This window comes from Ursus americanus, chromosome 24 (assembly GCF_024610735.1).
Source record: "Ursus americanus isolate L20-20 chromosome 24, mUrsAme1.1.p, whole genome shotgun sequence".
Classification (NCBI taxonomy): Eukaryota; Metazoa; Chordata; class Mammalia; order Carnivora; family Ursidae; genus Ursus; species Ursus americanus.
The window spans coordinates 612968-636365 of record NC_142150.1 but is presented as its reverse complement, the minus strand read 5'-3'; the positions used below and the strand labels follow the sequence as shown (position 1 = coordinate 636365).

General features: G+C 38.1%; 1 pseudogene; it reads right to left on the bottom strand.

Moving 5' to 3' along the window:
* Positions 1-21861: 21861 nt before the first annotated feature.
* Positions 21862-22810, bottom strand: LOC123785590 (olfactory receptor 4F6-like; annotated as a pseudogene).
* Positions 22811-23398: the final 588 nt, after the last annotated feature.

Genomic DNA, 23398 nt, shown 5'->3' with positions numbered 1-23398 from the left:
TATAGTGCAACACAATGAGAAAAAGAAAGAGGAGGTAAAGATGGCATTTGCCAGAATTCACTGGTACTATTTTAATTGCTCCTGGAACAATTCTTCAGCCATTCAAGTTGTCTCATTTCTTACCCTTGCCTCATCTCAGGCACATAATATGTCTCTTATAATTATACCACTACCTACAATCATACTTACAATTCATACAATGCCCACAGAGTAGCAGTGAACAAAAGAGAACCAGGCATAGGGTATAAAGGTGACTCGAGAGTATGAAGGATCAAGGCAAGGGTAGACTAGATACTAATGGCACAGAGTATTTGCATGGGCACTCAGAAGGTAAAAGTAGAAGTACCTAGTAGGATGGTCAGCAGCCGGGACATGGCCAAGATGTACAAGGGGGAAGGGAGTGCTATGGGAAGTCAGGAAGTTAAGGAAGCCAATTTGATTTATTTGTCCAGATTCTTCACAATCTCTGAAGTTTGTGAACTTTGGCTATAGCTACTAGAGCCCGAAGCTTTTGGAATTTGCTGGGGATGAAGAAATGCAAACTTCATAGTTGCCATATAACCATTGATTTTCTCCTGTCCCTTCATCAACCTTAGCCCCTTTTATCCCTCTTATCTGATCTCTCTGCTTCAAACCTCTCAAGTGTCTGGGATCCAATACCAAGTCTGATGGTTCCCTGACTCTAATTCTGGGTGACTACATGAATCTCTTTAGTTCTTATCCACTTTTTTGCAGGGTATACAATGTGACCACATGGAAAATATATTCTCTTGCCTGTAGGTCAAACAGTTCTGTGTCTCAAGCCCTCTTGCTCCCATAATACTTAGATATGCTGCTAAAAGATGAAGTGGTCTGAGAAAAGAGGTGGGTTACAGCATACACAGTAAAGAGCTGGTAAAATAAAGGTACATGAATGCACAAAAAGCCTCACACCTGGAACTGAAAGGAAAGGGCAAGAGAGACCCAGCAATAGAAAAAAAAAAAGGATCCCAAAGTTTTGTCTTTTAATATGTGTATTTATATATGCACATACACACACACCTCAGTTGTGCATGACGAGTGAAATCAGTCATAAAAATATTATCCCACAAATCTCGTAAGTGATTAGCTAGTCCAAATTAATCATTTACAAATGAGAAAACAGTAGTCCAGTGAGGAACAAGCAACTAGTTATAGACAGAGAATCTGGTTTTTCTAGTCCACGTATGGCTTCAGATACCACATGCTAGAAAAATCACAAAATAAGAAGAGATATGCCAAACCTAGATCTACTTGGTCCAAACTAGTTCCCAATAATTACATATGGTTATTAAATGAAATTAAAAATCTATTTCCTCGGTTGTACTGGCCAAGGAAATACTAGTATTGAAATACTAGTATTTCAAGTGCTCAATAGCCTCATCTAGCTACTGGTTATGGACAGGATAGTGCAATATGGAACATTTCCAATCACTACTCATCCCTTAAAGGTAAATCAAAATCCCATCTCCTCCACGAAAATTTTCCTAGTAACTCCACTTTATATGAATCTCTTCTCTTATTCCCAGAAGTCAGGAAACTTAAATTTTAATTGAAAAATAATAAATATCCACATAAAAATAAGCCATAATATATAGTACCATAGGAGACATTCCAGATGTCTGCTGTTGGCCAGGAAGGACACACAAGAGTCCAGGAAATTCAGACACAACTTTACAAAGGATAAAGGTCTTGTGAGTTTTGCAAAAATAACTATAGGAGTTTAACAAGTTGAGAGGGGAGAGGAAAACATGCTGAAAAGAGATAATAACTGATTGCTTATCTAGAGCAAATCAGTTCTTACTAATCATAGTTCCTCAATGGTTTCAATTTTATAGATTTTCCCTCCTCAAATGTACTGTAAGTTTGAGAAGGAAAAGGAGCCTTTCTTCTGGCTCTTGTGTTTCCTAAAATACAATTAATAACACTTCTCTGAAGTAAAGGCACTTTCTCGGGTCCATAATTTTTCACAGTTCCTGTTTTTCTAGTCTACCATCTTTTTCTTTGAAGTCCAGCATGCACAAATGAAGTTTCCAAATTCAAACCTAAGCATTAACACATTTCCCAGTCACTCCCAAGAGAATGCCTGGTATTCTTGCTATAAACTTCCAGCTGGGGAGTAGGGAAGCCTCATCTCAGGACTTATAATGGTCCATGGTTTAACTTCATGAGGTTTTAGAAAAGAAGAAGCAGCATGTAAAAGGAAAAGAAAGGGTTGGGGGAGCAATAGTTCCAATAGCAGCCAGCATAGCAGGGAATTTATACAGTTTCTATTTCCCAGGCTTCATGATATAATTAGTAATCATCTTCCATGCCATTGTTAAAGTCACAAAGAAAATACAGATTTTTTTACACCATATTCTGAAAGTTTCTAAAATATTTAATGATAGAATCTCAGAGCTGGAAAACCATACATTATTTTTATGGCACATATTTACTAAGTACTTTCACATGTTTGATCCTTATAATTACCTATAGGATAGATATACCTGATAGAATTATTTTCATTTATGGATGCAAAATCTCAAATTCAGAGAAGCTAGTAACTTACCTAAAAACATAGTTACATAGTTTAAAACCAAAAACTAGACCCTCTGATTCCAAATCCAGTGCTGTTTTGACTACATCATGCAAATATGGATATCTGTTCATGATCTAAAACAATTATTCCTGTTATGAACTTTGAGCAAGAATGCAAAAAATGTACACCTTAAACTGACACAATGTTATACGTCAATTATATTTCAATAAATCTGGGGAAAAAAGGATTCCATTTTACTAGGAATATTCCATCCCATTCTCATAAACATTTAATACATATATAATAAATTAACTTACCCAAGATTTTATAGCTACTAGTGGCAGAGCTAAGACTTAAACCTACATATTACTGCTACAAGTTGAGGGGAAGGGAGAAAGGTGTTTGCTGATCAGAAGGGAAAAAAAACAAAATCCACCAGAGTTTTGGTGCTAGTAAAAGACTCAGCAGGGGCGCCTGGGTAGCTCAGTCACTTAAGTGTCTGACTTTGGCTCAGGTCATGATCCCCCACTATCAGGCCTCCTGCTCAGTGGGGAGTCTGCTCGTCCCTCTCCCTCTGCCCCCACTCCTCCTCCTACCCTTGCTCCTGCATGCGTGTGCTCTCTCAAATAAATAAAATCTTTAAAAAAATTCACCAAGTCAGGGGGCCATTTATTCATAAAAATCCACAGTAATTGACAGATGAGCAATTTCCCACTCTGGGACAAAAATTTAGGAGCCATCCAAAATTTGAAGTCATGAGAAAGAAAGATTTACTTAAAGGATAACATATAAGACAGAAGAAAGCTAGTGGAGGAAACATACATGGCCAAAAAAGAACAAATACATAGTATTTGTTGTCATCATTTTTGTGTTACTATAACTACTATTTTTACACATTATCTGCCGTTTAAAAGCCCTGTTTCAATGTATAAAAAGCAAGGAAAAAGGAATGTCACAGAAGTAAGTAACAGCTCACTTTCACATGCTAAAGAGTGACCAAAATTAGAAGACTAAATAAAAGGCATAGATTTAGAGCTGAGATATCACTGGTACCATTAAAGGGAGAAAACCAAACAGCAGAGAGAAAAATCAAGATTTTAGGGAAGTAACAGATGGTGTTAAAGTGGAGAAAGCAAAATCAGGAAATGACAATTTCAATCATATAGAGGAAAAGGTTTGGGGGTGAGTGGGAAAATAAGGCAATATGCTATGTGTAGAAAATTTGTAGAGTGTCAGAAATGTGCCAATAGTTAAAAGATAATTTCCAAGCAACTGTGAGAATCTTGTTGAAGACAGGTTTCACAAACTTAGTCCAAAGCCAGATGGAACCTTTTTGTGACACCCTTCAGAAATGGTCAGGAACTTGATATTCAGCATTTTAGAGCAGCACATCTGTCTGGCACAGTAAGCAGAATGGAGCATCAAAAGAGACAGAGGTCCTTTGTTCATTTGTTTTGTTTCTTAAATTCCACATATGAGTGAAATCACATGGTATTTGTCTTTCTCTGACTTACTTGCTTACCATTATACTTTCTAGATCCATCCGTGTTGTTGCAAATGCAAGGTTTCATTCTTTTTGTGGCTGAATAATATTGCATTGTGTGTCTTCATCCATCCATGTATCGATAGCCACTTGAGCTGCTTCCATAATTTGGCTATAGTAAATTATGCTGCAATAAACATAGGGGTGCATATATCCTTTTGACTCTTAACAATAGAGAACAAACTGATGGTTATGAGAGCAGAGGTTGTTGGGGGATGAGTGAAATAGGTGAAGGGGATTAAGAGTACACTTACCATGATAAGCACTGAGTAATGTATAGAATTATTCAATCACTGTATTGTACACCTGAAACTAATGTAACACCATTAACTACCTGGGATTAAAATTAAAAACATTAAAAAAATAAAATATATTCCTCTAAAAAGAGAGAGAGAGAGAAAGAAAAACAAAGATCCTTGGAAGTCTGAGGTCACACTGAAATTGAGCAAATTACATACTGGGCAATGCAGAAAGTGAAGCCAAAAAGGAGCTGATATATGGAGATAACAAAATACAGATCAGAGATCTTAAAAGCAGGGACAGTAACTCTATCCTTTACTCTCTCTTCCATATCTTGTTTTCAAAACTGGATTCCCATTAAAAATCAACTTCACGACAACACTATGATTATAGTTAACACTGCTATATGATATACAAGAAAACTGTTGAGAGTTAATCCTTAGAGTTTCCATCACAAAGAATTTTTTTCTCTTTTCTTTTTATTTAATCTATAAGATGGTGGGTGTTAACTAAACTTATTGTGGTAATCATTTCATAATTTATGTAATCAATCCACCATACTGTACACCTTAAAGTTAAAATGATGTATGTCAATTATTTCTCAACAAAACTAGAAAAAAATCAACTTCACTTTCTTTCACGTGCCTTTCTCTATACAGTTGCCCCCACTCTTCTCTCCTGTACAATTTCTGCTCCTGCTCATTTTATTATTTCCTTCCTCTCTGGAAGCATAGGAATCTGTGAAGGAGATTTTTCTTTGGGTAGAAGACAGTTCACCAAGCCTTCAGTCCCTCTTCACTACATCACCTACCTAATCTATCAAAAAACCTCAGGTGGCAACATGATCAGGGAGTCAGAGAAGTTCCACCGACTGAATTTTCTCCTGTGCATAAGCATTGCCCATATCCTTCCACCCACCCTCCCCAGGACAAGGAGCTAAATAAAACTCTGCTGTTTTGAGAAAGACACCTAATTAAGCTAATGCAGAAGGTGGTGACCAAGTGAGGCATTAGAGTTCTGGGATTCTCAGACTGAGATCATCAGGCCAAGGGAACGGTCTCATAGGATAATAAGGGAGGGAGGAAAGAGGTGTAGGATTTTCTTATAAAAAATAAAGATCCACTATTTTTTTCTTACATACTTTTTACCTTTATTTTATGATATGACCCAGAAAAATCTCTAATGAAAGATGTATTTTCTAATTTTTAAATGGAAAAAACTCCAACACTTTTATGAAAAAAAGTTGTAGAACTTAGAAATCTTGACACATTTTGTCAACTAAGTCTCTGTGTGTTCAAAGGTCCAAACAACAATTAAGAGCAGCAAGTGTGAGTAAATACGAAAGACTTAGAATAATGGAGGAAGATGTGAATACTTGAGTAGAAACAGATTAGGACAAGAAACATAGAGATGGAGATGGAGAGATGTGTACACAAACTCTTTACTTTCTGGAGAAACAATAGGAAACCAACTAAAAGAATTGTCAGAGCACAGCAAATTTGAAAACTACGAGATAATTCACACAAAAACTGTTAATACAAGGACTCACAATTAAATACATTAAGATTATTGCATTCAGGGGCGCCTGGGTGGCATAGCGGTTAGGCATCTGCCTTCGGCTCAGGGCGTGATCCTAGCGTTATGGGATCGAGCCCCACATCAGGCTCCTCCGCTATGAGCCTGCTTCTTCCTCTCCCACTCCCCCTGCTTGTGCTCCCTCTCTCGCTGGCTGTCTCTAACTCTGTCAAATAAATAAATAAAATCTTTAAAAAAAAAAAAAGATTATTGCATTCAAAATAAGGCCCAAAATACAACTTTCTTGGATTTTACATATATTAAATATGAAAAACATTAAAATAAAATACATTTTAAATAAGAGTATAGATTAATCACTACAGACATTTACCTTCTTCTACTCTAGTAAATCAAATATAGTAGAACCAGTAGAAAACGAAAAATAGAATGAACTGACAATTGATAAAGGAAAAAAAATTAAAACGCCAATAAACATACAGAAGTACAAAACTTGGAGGCAAAAAGTTTGGTGTTTAATCCTTTCAACATTACATGATGGCAAAGGACACCCAAGGATTACCCAGGAGAATATACCTAATTCATCTATTAAGTATTGATTAAAGGATATAGACTTGGTGAAGTTACCATTTTCCTCACAGATTTTTGCCCAGTAGAGATATACATAATTTCTTTTTTTTAACATTAAACCAATAATTATATATAATTTCAAAGTTACATAATTTCTGTCCAGTAGAACAGATAACCTCAGATATTTATGGCTTAACATTAATTAACATTAATTAAACATTAATCAGTGTTATATTTACAGTTCAGGAATCATGCCAGAATTTCTTTGCAAAAATGCCTATAGATACCCTAAATTTTTACCAGCTTTACTGAGATATTGGCATATGATACTGTGTAAAGTGTACAGCATGTAAAAAATAAATAAAAAATGAAGTGTACAGCATGATTTGATACACACATAACATTATAAAATGATTTTCATAATAAACATCTCCACCACCTCAATAATTACCATTATTACATATGTAGTGATAACATTTAAAATTTATACTCAACAACTTTCTATATATAATACAGTATTGTTAGCTACTGTTACTATGCTGTACATTAAACCCCCAGAACTTATCCATCTTATAGCTGGAAATCTGTACTCTTTGGACAATATCCTCCCATTTTCCCTACCCCTTGGTCCTTGGCAACCACCATTCTACAGTTTCTATGTGTTTGGCTTTTCAAAATTCCACCTATAAGAAAGACTGCAGAGTATCAGCCTTTCCCTGCCTGACTTATTCCACTTAGCCTAATGCCCTCAAGATCTACCCCTACTGTTGAAAAAGGCAGAATTTCCTTCTTTTTCATGGCTGAATAATATTCCACTATGTGAAGGCATGTGTGTGTATCACAGCTTCTTTATCCATACATCCATCAGTGGACACTAAGGTTGTTTCCATGTCTTGGCTATTGTAAACAATGCTGCAATGAACATAGGAGTGCAGATAGCTCCTTGACACGTGATTTCATTTCCTTCAGTTGTATGCCCAGAAGTGAGATTGTTGATCATATGGTAGTTCTATTTTTAACTCTTTGAAGAAACTCCCAACTGTTTCCCGTAGTGGCTGCACAAATTTATATTTCCACCAACAGTGCACAAAGTTTCCATTTTCTCCACAACCTTGCCAACACATATTATCCCTTGTTTTTGAAAATAGCCATTCTAACAGGTACGAGGTACTACCTGATTTGCATTTCCCTGATAATTAGTGATGTTGAGCAACTTTTCATGTACCTGTTCGCCATTTGTATGTCTTTGGGAAATGTCTATTCATTCCTTTACCCATTTTTGATTGGATTATTTGTTTTGCCATTGAGTTGTATAAGTTCTTTATATATTTTGGGTATTAACCCTTTATAATATAGATGGTTTGCAAATATTTTCTCCTATTCTGTAAGTCACTTTTTCTGCTGGGCAGAAGTTTTTGAGTTTGATGTAATCCCATTTCTTTTTTTTTTTTAAGATTTTATTTATTTATTTGAGAGAGAGAGTGGGGGTGCATACGCATGCACATGCAAGCAGGGGGAGGGACAAAGGGGGAGGGAGAGGGACAGAGGGGGAGGGAGAGGGACAAGCAGACTCCAGGCAGTGTGCAGAACCAGACATGGGGCTTGATCTCATGACCCTGAGATCATGACCTGAGCTGAAATCAAGAGTCAGACACTTAACCAACTGAGCCACCTAGGTGCCCCACCCAATTCTGAGTGAGACTGTATATGCAGAGATTTGTGATGCACTCTTGATTCTATTTCACTGATGTATGTGTCTGTTTTGATTACTATAGGTTTCTTTGGTAAAGTTTGAAATTAGGAAGTGTGGTATCTCCAGCTTTGTTCTTCTTTCTCAGGATTGTTTGGCAACTTAGGATCTTTTGTAATAAGAATTTTAGGATTCTTTTTTCTATTTGGATGAAAAATACCATTGTAATTTTGACAAGCATTGCACTGAATCTATAGAAGTATAAAAATAAAAAGTATAGAATATGTTAAAGTGTTTCATAGCTATGAAAGAGCCTTGAGTATATAAACATTTTATTCATTCTTCCAATTCATGAACACAAGATATCTTTCCATTTATTTGTGTCTTCTTCAATGTCTTTAATCAATCTCTTTGAATCTTTTAACTTCTTGATTAAATTTATTTTTAAGTATCTTATTCTTTTGATGCTACTGTAAATTAGATTATTTTCTTTATTTCTTTTTCAGGTAGTTCATTGTGAGTGTAAGAAATGCAAGTGATTTCTATGTGTTGGTTTGTATCCTGCAACTTCACTACATTGATTTATTAGTTCTAAGGGGTTTTTTGGAAGAGTCTTTGGGATTTTCTGTGTTAAAGAAAATCATATCAACTGGAAACATAGACAATTTACTTTTTCCTTTCTGATTTGGATGGCTTTTATTTCTTTTTCTTATCTATGTGCTGCAGCTAGGATGTCCAGCACTATATCGAGTAGAAACAGCAAGAGTGGGCATCTTTGTCTTATTCCTGATCTTACAGGAGAAGGTGTGAACCTTTCCCCACTGAGTATGATGTTTGCTGTCGTTTTGTCACACATGGCCTTTATTTTGTTTGGGTACATTCCTTATACACCCAATATGGTGAGAATTTTTAATCATGAAAGGATGTTGAAGTTTGTTAAATTTTTTTTTATCTATTGAGATAATCATATGATTTTTATCTCTCACTCCATTAGTGTGGTGTATCACATTTATTGATTTGTATATAGGCATCAAATTATCACACTGTACACCTCAAAGTTACATATGTATCAATAATATCATAATAAAGCTGGAAAATATATAATCTATTTTCAATTTTAAGATTCTGTCTTTACTGATGGTTGTTGAAAAGAAACTAGACTTATAGGGACACGTGGGTGGCTTAATCAGTTAAGCATCTATATTCAGCTTAGGTCATGATCCCAGGGTCTTGGGATCCCAGGGTCTTGGGATCCCAGGGTCTTGGGATTGAGCCCCTTGTCAGACTCCCTACTCAGCAGGGTGTCTGCTTCTCCCTCTCCTTCTGCCCCTCCCCCTGCTTGTGCTCACTCTCTCTCTCTCAAATAAATGTTTAAAAAAAAAAAAAAGAAAGAGGGGCGCCTGGGTAGCGCAGTCGTTAAAGCGTCTGCCTTCAGCTCAGGGCGTGATCCCGGCTTACCGGGATCGAGTCCCACATCGGGCTCCTCCGCTGTGAGCCTGCTTCTTCCCCTCCCACTCCCCCTGCTGTGTTCCCTCTCTCGCTGGCTGTCTCTCTGTCACAAAAATAAATAAAAAATCTTAAAAAAAAGAAAGAAAGAAAGAAAGAAAGAAAGAAAGAAAGAAAGAAAGAAAGAAAGAAAAGAAACTAAACTTATCAATGTTATCATTTAATCAGGAAACCATATTTGCTCCCAGAGAATTCCAATTGTATACTGAAGTTATAACACAATATGTTTATTATTAGAAGTAAAATTTGTTTAAGTTGTTTACTAAAGCTATAAAACTACTCAATACTTCTGTGATAAGTAAATTCATCACTATTAAGGTTTATGGATCTTTCTTGCTAGTCAGAAAACTTCAGCTCTTAAGTCCACCATTCTCTTTGCAGCCCTAAAAACTGTAAGTCACGTCAAACTCCAAAAAGCCCTTTTCTTTCAGATAGCAACTTCCAACACAGGGTAACAAAACAAACTAGCTTGGCACTAAATCACAGGTACACCAAAAACTTAGAGCTAGAACCCTTTCTTTAAGGCTTTTAGTGAGAGCTCTCTGTCTCTGCAGCTAATCTCTAATTTGGAATAGAACCACTTTGTTTTGTTATGTTCTTTTTTTTTTTTCCCTGTAAATTTGCTAATGAGATAAGGAAAAGGAAATTCATGAAATTACTGAGTAAGGATCCAAGGTCAGATGATGCTGTGAAAAGCTGTACTTTTCCACTCATGAACTTTTATAACACTCTCTGTATCTAAAAGCAGTTTTAGGAACTGAGAAAAGAAAATAGGAGCAAAAAATTCTCAGGAGCAAAACCAAATCACAAGCAATGACCACCATGAACCATAAACGGACCAGTCATGAAAAAAATCACGGGAGTACTGAAAATGAACAAGCTGTACCACCACCTCACTTTAAGTTAACAAAGGTTTGCTGAGCCATGTCTCAACAAAAACGCCAACTAAAATTTGTTCGGTAGTCACTACTACAGTCTTCTTGAAGAAAGCACTTGCCTTTGCCTCTATTTAGAGGCTAATCAGTCTCAGTTTCTATCTTGTTGGTGTGGTAAAATAAAAATTAAGAGACAGAAGAAAGTGTTGAATGGAAACATTTTATCAAATCCAATCCAGAAACAGACTTAAAAAAATAATAATAAAGACTGGTAGTTAGAAGGAAATGGGAAGAAAAGGAATAACTCTATTAAAGCTGAAAGTCCACGATCTGACTCCCTCCCATACTGGGAAAGCACTCTCTGAATTTTGTGGATTGGTTGGCAGCACCCAGGTTGATGGGTTAGGTAAGCACTAACCCACGGGGCTAGCTGCTGGGGGTGTACTGCAAGTGAGATGCCAGGCTCTAGGTCTGCACAGGTGTCTGCAAGGCCAGTTGTCCCTGCATAGAGAAGTGAAAGGATCATTTTCAAACCACTAAAATCATGACACTCACCCAAAGTCATTCATTAATGAGCAAACTAACAAAATGTTAAAATCAATTCATATGGGAATTTGACTTACAGAGACTTATATTCTCTGTATTTTGCATTGCCATAAACAGCATGTATTGACACTGCCACGGACAGAACCCATTTTCATTGTTCTGAACAGGAAATATGCATTACTTTCAATTTTCTAATAAGCTAAAAAGCCAGATACTAACAGCCTCCTCAAAGACAAAGGCCCACATTCCTACAGAACCACACAATCCCAGAGGATCCCCTAGCTAATGCCCATTATTCCACAGAAGGGGCACCCAGTAATTTCCTGGCCATTTCCAAGTCATCCTCAAATTTTTCCTAACGAAGTATTTCTCTGTTTCCCAGAGCAAGACCTGATTAATTTGAGGTTAAAACAACAACAACAAAAAGTCTCCCCTCCAGTGCAATCAAATGATGTTCAAAGGAAAGTAAAAATTCTCTTGTGGGAACCCACTGGGCAAATCTAACCGCCTCACTGCAGAGAAACTAGTCTGCAAGAATATTTAAAGTGCTGTCCAAGGTGATTTGGTTTGAGTGTGTTCTTCATGAAATTAAGTCATGAATACTCAGTTTGAGTTCTGAAGCTGACCTGATAGGAATCAGGTTTCTCTGTTTGGCCCTGATATAATAGAGATAAATAGAAATGTCGTCATGTATTTACAATGCCTTCATCTCAAACACTCTTTCTGCACAAACAGAAGTTGATTCTGAAATAAGGGGAGGAGGTGGTCTAGGAAGAGATATTTCTATGAAGAATTTGCCAAGTCACAAATTCTTGAGGTGGAATTATTTTGCTCCAGACATGTATATAATTATTCATAAAACAATACACTTACATAAAATTGCCAGATTATCAAGAGAAAACAATCAAATTAAAAGTCATAAAGAAACTGCATATACAGAGAATACAAGAATTCTATCAGAAAAACTGCATCACAAATTATAAAAACGTGGGAAACGTATCTTTATATTTTCCTCTCTGGCTCTTTTTCTTGCTGGAAGAAATAACTGAACTCCCTGCCTTTGGAGCTTGGTGCAGCTATGGGAATAATTGCTTATAATCACTTTTCCTTTCCCACTAGCCTAGCAATTTACAGGTCATGACTATCTTATTTGAGGATTACTTCTTCTTCCCATTTGTAACTAGTGACCTATAGAAAATTTAAAACAAGTTGGGGTGTTGCCAGTATGTATTGCTCATACAGACAAAACACAGAAATAAGCTAAAAAGCCAGATACTAAAGACAAGTCTGTATTTCAATATATTGAAAATATAGAAAGTAATAACTGACATGAGGGAGAACAAAGAGAGTAAAACTAACCAGTAAGTCATCATTTAGCCTCTAACCAGAAAAGACTGACTTACAACATAAACTAATTGATAAGATCTTTCTCATTTTAGCTTTAAAAATCAACAAAAATCCTCTTCTGGCAAAGGAAGTTGGTTAAATGCCAAGACTATTGATGGGAAGTGGTAAGGATATAGCTTAAAAATGCTCTGTTTTTTATTATATTTTTCTTTTTGGATGAGGACTGCACCTTAACTTCTGTTTGAAAGATAATTGTATGAAAACAATGCAGGTAGACAGAAGTCTCCGTGAATTTGTGAGAAGTTTTGTTGTTTTTTTCAAAAATGCTGGATGCCTTTTGTCATTCTAGGATACTTGATGGATTCTGAGTACCCTAGATTGTAGAGGTCTTACAAGTAGTTGAATTGTGTTATCACAAACTGAGTTATTCATAAGATCATTAAGTCGAAGAGTTCAGGTTTACTGTATTAAAAAAAATTACTGAGTGGCAACTAATTTCAATGAAAGAACTCTTTTATCTCAAAGACAGACTCAAGTTGATTCTTTAGGATTAAAGATCAAATAAAGATAAGAGACAAAGTAACTAAAATGCAGACACACTTCTGAAAAAATTATTTGGTGTCCTTTGAATCTTCATTTGAAGCTACTGATACTATGGTTTCTGATCTCAGAAAGTCAAAGAAATCGCCACACATCCTTCAACTATTTTCTAAAGTAAAGATGAATTTTAAAATTCACATTACAAGCATTAAAGGTTTCCACATTTGGGCACTTTTTATACGAAGTGTTTTTGTTTATAAGACCAGAAAAAATATGGTATAATTTTTTTACAGTCTCAGTTTAGGAATTTCCTAAATATCTTAAAGAGTTAGTGAATTTAAGGATTTTTATGTGGAAATCTCCTTCTCAAATAAAAAAAATCTGCTATGATATTACTAAACTTTTTTTACTGACTTACTGCATCAAGGAATAACACAATTCCAAAACAGCACTTAATTAGGGAAAGTGAGAACATGGTTTCTATGGCATATGGGTTGATCTCACAGTTATTAAAACAGGCTATCAAAAACTGGGCAAATATTTGGATTGGTTGATGTCTTAAGGCAAGAGCTGATGCAGGCAAGGCAAGGTTTTAGGCAAAAAAAAAAAAAAGTGCAGTGTGAATCACAAGTTATTCCCTGATTATAATTACACAACTGATGGAGATAGTTGTTCTAGTTCTTAGTCAAGGATAACTGATGACTGTGTTTTGTCCCATCCAGAGGGTCAGAAAAAAGTAGCCTCACTCTTGCATACATCATTGTCAGGATTTCTAGATGGCATTGATGTCACGGAAACAACAGTCTGGAGTCCAATTAGGAACTGATCTCCAAGCTCCTTTTGTCAAATGATGAGTTATTGGATCATGTGGTATGACAGTGGTTGCAGAGCTGCCTTAAAACTTTGGAAATCACTGCAATCACAATGCACAGAAATTCAAGAGCAAAATAATGATTGAACACTGCAGAATGCTTCAGAGACATAATTTAAAATTACCAAACTCAAGCTAAAACAATGTGTCCCTGAATTTTTTACCTACTTGGCAAGCCAGATAAACCATCTTCTTCGGTTTAGAGATTAATTGTTTCTTCTGGCTCACATCCAAGTGCAACAAAAAATGTTGGCAATACCACAGACATAACTCACTTGGCTCGCTAATAAAAAGTCTGAAGCTATTTGGTTGTCCACTATCGCACCGGCTAAAATGCTTAGAGTTGCCTATTGAGCCTCAAAAGCTGTCAGAGTCAATTATAACTTTCACTAAGGTTAATTACACATTTCTGGCCATGTTTTCCAATTAATGATCACTTATAAAAATCTCCATTTGGATGGAATCAGAAAAAGTGAATCAGCGATTCCTCTAGGAAATTCTCCAGCTGTTAAGGCATGAAAGGTTTCCTTGGGAGGATGAAGAAAAGATGGTAGTATCTGCTAATGATAAAGCCGAGTGTATTACATGAGTTCCCTGTAGTATTGGGCCATATCTGCTTGCAACAGAATGGTGTCTAAGATCAGATGATGCTCTAAAATGCACAGATTCCTGTTACTAAGCCATAAGGAGAGAGACTATGAGCTAGGGAATCTCAAGTATTTCCGAATGTTTTCTACTAGGCCAGAAGATGGAAGATGGTATGGATAGTGGAGTTTTTGTGTAAGTGAGAATGCCTTGCAGAGCTCTTTAATTAGAGCCTCATAACTCCCCACATGGGAAACTGGGAAACTTTTGCCAGTTTTCTACCTGAAATCATCTGCAACTACAAGACAAGTATCCTGGAAATGCCAGAGATTATATTCATATAATTTATATCCATATCATTTCCAATATTCTTTCTTTACTGTTGGAAATCAATTTTGGCATTTTATGACCTCTTTGAACTACTCCAAACTCCTATTTAGGGGAAGTATCAAAGGAGCAAGCACCTTTGCAAGGGCTTTATACTGACTCCCAGCAATGGGGCATTCTCACACAACAATGCCATTGTCCCTGTTATCTCTAATCTTGTCGCTCAGTAGGAAACACAAATGTAATTCTCAAATTAAAATTAGTCAAACTTGCCTAAGATAACTAATTGCAATGCTTCTTAATTTACATGTTCCTTTAAATTTTATCTGCTGTGGAGACAAGTAAGAAGGGCAGTGCAAATCCTTGATCAGAATAGATGAGGGAGGGCTCCTAAAAAATGTTAGCACATACCAGCCTAAGAATAGCACTACTAAATACTATACACCAGAGACTCATATTTCCTGGTTGCAAGCAGTCATTTTATCTAAATTACTACTAAGGGATAAAAATATAGGTACCTAGGACTCCAAATCTAGGGATTTTTCACATTATTCCACAATTCTCATTAATGAGCACCTCCCCTGACCTATATCTCTGCTTGAAAGCATATTAACCTAATCAATTGGCACCATATAGATTCATCAAAGAGCATAAGGTCACTTTGCCCTTAACCCCAACTGTGGCTAAATCCACATGAAGTCTTTTTCTCACTTCATTCTTTGTCTTTCAGTAATTTGCAATGAAAATAGACGACCTTTCTTTCCCCAGCAACCCAATTCCCTTGGAAAAGGGCAGTTTGCAATATTTATACACCATCTATCCATAACTCCTACAACACTACTATATAGAGAGCAGACAATCAGTTATCATTAGGAGGCACATAGACCAAATCTATGCTATATCTGCCATGTTTTTCCATATAAATAACATCATTTTTGGCAACTCTATGAAAATGCTAAGAGGATTTTAACTGTCTTTTGTATGACTGGCTTTCAGTACTTGCCTCTAAGTCAACGTATAAGACATTCATTACTGGTGACAACTCCAGTTAGTCTCAGTTTTATTTTCAACAATGACTACCCAGGGTTAAAACTAAAACACCAAAGTATTTCCTCATGGACTCTGCAGCACATTAGGACTTGCCAGTGTAACCTCCATTTCTAAAGGGAATAGCAACTGCATGTGAAAGTATCCTGGTATCCACAGTGATACCAACTCAGAGATTGACTCAAACTCACTCAATGAATAAAGAATCTGCAGACCACTAAGATATAATTTCCTTTCAGGGAAAATAATAAAATGTATAATGACCTATAAGTTCACCAAAGACATACTAGGAGAAGGGCAATGCAAGTTTTGAGACTAAAAATCATGGCTTTTAGGATTCTTTTAGAGGTCAAGTATGAAGACAAATTACCACCAGTGATTATGATTTACACATAGGCCAGCAAAATGCCTTTGTCAAGGTTCAACAACAAAAATCTGTGAAAAATACCAGAGCTTAAGGGATTTTTGTGTGTATTTGACTATTTTAGTAGTTTTTTCATTATTGAAACATTTGTTATAAAAGTATAAAAATTACAGATAATTACAAGAAGATAATTAACCATCTATATCTACCCCCCAAAGAAATAATCACTATTAATATTTTGGGTTATACATATACATTAATTTTAAAATAGATTGAATTTTAAACCTTGTTTTGTCACCTCCTTTTTCACTTATCAATCTATCCTGGGCAATCTTCCATGTTATTAAATATATTAATATATTTCCATGTTATATAAATATTAAATATAGTGTAGCTGAGCCATATGTATATAACATACTTCTACTGTGCTCATAACATTATTTAATTCATTTTTTTATCATCAACAAGGAAATGACATAAATTTAGGGAGGAAAAAAATAGACAAATTGGTCCAAAATGAAGAAAGGTAAACTAGGGCTTCCCAGGGATCAATGTTAAACCAACTTTATAAAAAGCAAAAAAAGTATAACGATTAAAAATCCAGACTCAGAACCACACTGCTTGGATTTAAACTCAAATCTCTCATTTACTAACATTAGATAAGCCATTTAGCCTCCAACTCCCATTCTGCAAAACAGGGATGACAATAGTATCTACCTCAAGGACTGCTGTGAGGATCAAATGAGTTAATGCAGGTACAGATGAAAGCAGTGCCTGACACATAGTATATACTTTGTAAATATTCACCATTATTATTTTTACCATTGAACTGAAGAAGGAATTAAACTATTACATCTTCCATTTCACAGTTAACACAAAGCAATGAAAGTACATACTACAATACTATGAAAAAACTAGGTTAATGAAAATGCATCAAAGGTGTGTGTGTGTGTGTGTTTGTGTGTGTGCGTGTAAGAGAAAGAAGAGAGAGAGAGAATTAGAAGGTAAGTTTAATGTGAATTAGAAGATAAATTATGGGGCGCCTGGGTGGCGCAGTCGTTAAGCGTCTGCCTTTGGCTCAGGGCGTGATCCTGGTGCTCTGGGATCGAGCCCCACATCAGGCTCCTCCACTGGGAGCCTGCTTCTTCCCCTCCCACTCCCCCTGCTTGTGTTCCCTCTCTCTCTGGCTGTCTCTCTCTCTCTGTCAAATACATAAATAAAATCTTTTTTAAAAAATGTTAAAAAAAGAAGATAAATTAGAAGATTTTATTTTTAAGCTGACAGACTCCAAGCAAATGGCAATAGTTCAGGAAAGGAACCCAGGTTAATTTTTAAATTGATAAATCCTTTTCAAATATCATCTCAATTAGTCATAACCGTAAACCTGTTAGTTCTAGTGCAGTGTTGGAAGAAACTGAAACTCAGAGAGGTTAAGCAACTTAGGTAAGGTAACGCAGCAAGTGAGTTGGTGCTGTTGGGACCAAAAGCTCTGAATTGTAACCGCAAATTTTGTGTGATGCTACACTGCCTTTCGTTTTAGACTTGTTTTAAGACAAAGTAAGAAAAAGACTTTTATTCAAGTCCAAGTTAGGACAGCTGCCCAGGAAACATGCTCTTCACAGGGAAGAAAGTGTCCACAAACTAAACAGTTTTCACAGAGTTCTATACTTTTTTACATCTTATAAAAGCTCAAAAGATTACAGATTACCATATAGGCAGGAATCACAAGTTTTAGTATCAAGGAATGCAGGGAGTAGGAGCACTGATCAATATCTTTTAGGACAAGATGGTTTTCCTTTAGGCTACTCATTTACAAAGCAGGTGCACCAAGTGTGCTTGGTGGGCCATAAGTTAGGCTTTTGGTTTAAAAAAAGTGTCGTCAGGCACTGAAATAAAGCCCTCAGACACCAATCTGAGCGGTCGTGCAGGGCTGCCTCTGCAAGGGAGAGTACAGCACACAAAGCTGGTCTTTATGGATAACCTACTGCTTACTTAAAGATGTTCCCATAACTAACAAGTTTATAACAGAAAAATAGATGAAAGAGAAATTGAAAGTAAATACCGCACGCCTAAAAGAAAGAAAAAAGTGAGCTCAATGGTCACTCCACTGCAGGCATCGAGTGCCTGTAATTCCTACCTGCATGAGCAGACGTCCCTTCCCCCTTCTCCGGCTTGAGGAGTGACCTGCGTGCCGGTAGGGAGTACATGGAGTACGTGACCACCAACAATAAATGTTTCTCCTAAGCATTTACTCCCTGGATGAGTGTTGAGTGCATTAAGCTGCAACAAGGATCTGGCTGTTTTCAGCCCTGAAACTTCAAAGGAGGCCCAGGTTTCTGGACAGTCCTTTGCTTTTCAATTAGTCTCATCCAGGGAGGCATATGTTTATTAAATCTTATCTAGCCAGGCATTATGAATTCCCACAAAAACGTAATGTACAGTCATACTGACTTAGAAAGAAATCTAAAATCTCAGGCCTTTAGAGCATTCTTTCATCACCATTTATAGAAAGTTTGCCAGCACCTGATCTATTTGACTGAATATAGAGTCGAGAACATTAATATATGGAACACAGCATGAAAGCAAGAATTGTACATTAGAATGTGTAAGTAACCTCAGATCTTACAGATTACTGCTTCTCACCCATAACCAAAAGGCTAAAATAACAAAGCAGAACAAGTGAAAAGGAAATATGAGACATGAGATACAGATAATAAAGCATGATGTTAACAAATGTATCAATTATAGGGCAGGATTGCCTGAAAACAGTAATATGCTTATCCTGAGCAACAAATTTATTTACATCATTATCTATTATGTGTGACACTATAACTGACATGGTTGTTTAGGAACTGAAAAATAAGGGCTAAGGTAATCTTTGATTTCTAACCCATTAATATAAAACCATTAATACAAAAGTTCCTCTCTCTTTTTTTTTTTTTCAGGGAAGAACATCTCCCACTCTTCAGTGAGAACAAAGTAGATCACCATGTGAGTGAGGAAGGTCCGCGAACACGCCGTTATATACAGTAGGAAGAGGGCCCCCCCCCATTCCACGTCAAGATGGCGACGAAAAAGGATCCTGAACTCACCTCCTCCCACAAACTCACCTTATCTGCATTACCTATGGAACAGCTTCTTCTGAGAGAGAAAAAAACAAAACCCTAAAAACTGACTCCTACGCCAACAGGAGAAGGGCCACATCTAAGCAGGTAGGAGAGGCTGGGACACAACGTAACCATAAACCCGGCACCACAACTGACAGGGAACTCAAAACCGCGAGCTCCTCCCTGAAGAGCAAGGGGTTTGAACCCCATATCCATCACCCACTTTTAAGACCGGCACCTGCCAAGCCCCCAAAACATCCAGCTTTGACAAACAATGAAGCCGCCATCCACAAGACCCACGAAGTTAGCTCCCTGTAAAACAGCCCTTAATGGGCTCACGGGCTTGGAGTCACCTGCCTCGGGGCCCAGCGTGGAGGCAGCAGACGGAGGGACAAGCCGACTTTGTGTGTGAGAGGCCCTCTTGCTTTTTGTCTTGGAGCATTGGCGTGAGGGGCAGGCATCTGAGGTAACACACGTTTGGAGGCTTGCGGGGCGTCTCCCGCGTGGGAGACTGGCGGGCGCCATCTTGGCGTTTCCCTCGCGGAGCGGCGCACCGGCTCCAGTGGAGGGAGCTTTCCCTTGCGTCCTGCGCGCTTGTCTTTGTGGCTGCCGCCTGGGGATGCCTTTGCTGTCCTGGCTCTGGTGAGCAGGGGTGCTTGTGTTCCTGGATCCCACAGGACGGTAACCATCAGAGAGACAGTTTTTGGGAGGCTACCACCGCCAGGGTACCGCTCAAGCTGAGGCAGCCCAGCGCTTCTGTGAAAAAGACCCGTTTGCTGGTTCTGAAGCTTCTGCGTGAGGGACGGGCTTCAGCTCTGGCTCACGTGTGGGGGCCTGATGATGGACCAGACCTCAGGCTCTCGGGCTGTCACGGAACGTTATGGGCGCTCACCATCTCCTCGCTACGGCTCACTGGTGTCTCCCACCCGGGGGCTTACACGCTCATTGGAGCCCCGATTTGTGTGCTGCCACTCGGGGGACGCCTCTAGGTCGCCTGGCACTAGTGGTTCACAACGCTTATGCTCGTGGTCTCATAAAACTGTATGTATGTGCGTTTCTTTTATTTGTTAAATTTTACTTCATTTTTGTTCCAGCTTTATTAAGATATAATTGGCATAAAACACTGATTAAACTTAAGGTGTAGGATGTGGTAATTTGATACACTTATATATAATCATTACAAAATAATTATCACCATAGTCTTAGTTAACACTTCCGTCACCTCATATGATGACCAATTTTTATTTTTGTGGCGCGTATTTGCATACTCCCTGCCTGAGAGTCTGGCTTCCAATCAGCCTGAATCCAGGTGCTGTTGGAGATCCTCACTTTTGAGACCCTGAAAGGCTTGGCACACCCTCAACTACTGGGAGCTATTAAGCTATTAATAGGCTCAGGGCGCCTGGGTGGCTCAGTAGGTTAATTGGCTGCCTTCGGCTGGGGCCGTGATCCCTGGGTCCTGGGATGGAGCCCCAAGAATGACTCCCGGTTCCGTAGGGGCCCTGCTTCTCCCTCTCCCTCTGTCCTTCTCCCTGCTCATTCTCTCTCTCTCAAATGAATAGATAAAATATTTAAATATGTATGATAGGCTCCGTTTTCTCTCCTGTTAATGAGGATAAGACTTCTTTCACCTTCATGACAAAGCAGTGAACACAGACGTGAGCTGCTCAGAGCCCCTTAAAAGAAAGACTTGTTGGGGCGGCTGCGAGGTTGCGTGGCTCCCTGGTTAAGCACCCACTTCAATCTCAGCTCAGGTCTTGATCTCAGGGTTGTGAGTTCAAACCCTGAATTGTGTTCCATGATGGGCATGGAGCCCACTTAAAAAAAGATTAGGGGGTGGCTCCTGGGTGGCTCAGTTGGTTCAGTGACTGACTCTTGGTTTCAGCTCAGGTCATGATTTCAGGGTCCTGGGATCCAGCCCTGTGTTGGGGCCCAGGCTGGGCAGGGAGTCGGCTTGAGGATTTCTTACCCTTTGCCCCCCCCCCCTCGCTGGCACACAGCGACTGCTCAGAAGAAGAAGAAGAAATACTTGTTGCCCCAGCTGTCAGCTCCCGCAGAATTGTTGTCAGAGCATGTCCTCATCCAAAGACTGATTGCAGTGGGGATGGAAGGGTATGTGCACCCATCGTAGCTTGCTGCAGTGTAGCCCTAAAAGGCTGGGCAAGGCTTTCTCATGTCTGCATTACAGTTTGACTTTTCACTCTGCCCAATCCACCTCTTTACCTTTCTCTGCCACCACTAGTGATCCCTATAAAATATCCTGCATGCCAAAACTTTATGTGTATATATATATATATATATATATATATATATATATATATATATATATATATAATGGACTGCTTGGACAATCACAAAGGTTTAGAGACAACAGTAAGAGTGAGGGTGGGGTTGAACAGTAAGTTTTCTCTCCTACATGAGGCCCCTCCTTCAAAACTGGAAAAGGTAGATGTTTTATTTAATGCATAGAAACCGACACAGAGAGCCAAGAGAAATGAAAAGAGGAATGTGTTCTAAACAAAAGAACAAAATAAGACTCAGAAAGGTGGTCCCTTCTTCTAGAGGATTGGCTTTTAGGAAGAGAAAATTAATCAATTGTCAGTTGGAAATGTTGTGTTTCAATAAAGCCATTTAGTGCTTTTTTCTAAAACCCATAAGCTGACTGAACACTCTCCTCTTTGCCGTCTTCATCTCTCTGTTCCTCTATAGGTGTATATATGACTGGATTTAGAAAAGGAGTTAAAACTGCATCAAATCTGGCTATAAATTTATCCAGATGTGTTGAAGGAGAGGGCCACATGTGGAAAAAATTCAGTGGACCAAAGAATAAAATCACCACAATAATATGAGCTGACAGAGTAAAAGGAGCCTTGGATGAACTACCTGAGGAGTGTTCCTGAGGAGTGGCTAGGATGAAGGTATAGGAGAGGATGAGCAAGAAGAAAGCAGCCAAGGAAATGAGCTCACTATTAGCAGTGACCATGAACACCAGTTTATAAGTATCTGCACCGGCAAAATTGATTAGCCAAGGTATGTCACAGTAAAAGCTATCTAATAATACATTAGAGCTACAGAGGGGCAAGCTTACCACAAAAGCCAATTGGGCCAATATGTGAATGAGACCAATGGTCCAGACAACCACTAAAATCAAAATGAATATTCATGGGTTCATGATGGTCAGGTAGTAGAGAGGCTTCCATATGGCCATATATCTGTCAAAGGCCATGGCAATGATAGTACATCTCATTGTTTCCAACAGCATAGCAAAAGAAGATCTGAGCTAGATAGCCCCCAAAGGAGAGGACTTTCTGCTTCCTGAAAAGATCACAAAGCATCTTGGGTGCTGCAGTGGAGCAAAATATCAGGTCAATGATGGAGAAATTGGCTAACAGAAAATATGCGGGGGCGGGGGGGTGGTATAAGGGTCAGAAGTCACAGTGACCCCTACTAAAAGGTTTCCCATCATCCTAGACATATATAAAAGATAAGAAAAGCAAAAAAGAAGGAGCTGGATCTCCCAGGAATTGGAGAGTCCCAGGAACACAAACTCAGGTACCCCGGGGTGATTGGCCCCATCCATTGGCTCATTTGGTAGGTTCATGTTCCTGACATCTAAAGAAAAAAAAGTGATAGAATTCAAATTAATACTATTACATTAATACACTCTATGGAAAAAGTATATAAAATTTGGAAGTCAAATATTACCTGAGCATTTCACAAAAATCAAATAACATCCTTTTGGCCACTATTACTGTAGTTACATATGATGGTAACTGAGTTGCCAAGTGCCTTGCTAACACAAGGAATGGTGCCTAGGAAAATTTATTTAAGTGACAAGTCTTTCACATCCCATGTAAATTATTTTTTCTGATCACTTTTTGGGAGTAGCAGCTAACTCAAATTTAGGTATTTAAGCAAGTGGGAGTTTTGATAGTATAAAAAGCCAAATAAATTTGGAACATCTGGTCCTGTCCAAATATAATGAGCCTCAATGAGGTACATCAGAAAGAAGAATTGGACAAGGAAATTCCTCAATAGAAAGAAGGATTCACTTGAACCACTTTCACATTTAAGAAAAAAATGACATCGGAGAGAATAACAGAGTGGACCACTGTTCATGTTGGTGGTCAAGTTAGCGAAGATCTAATGGGTGAGGAGGAGCAAGCAT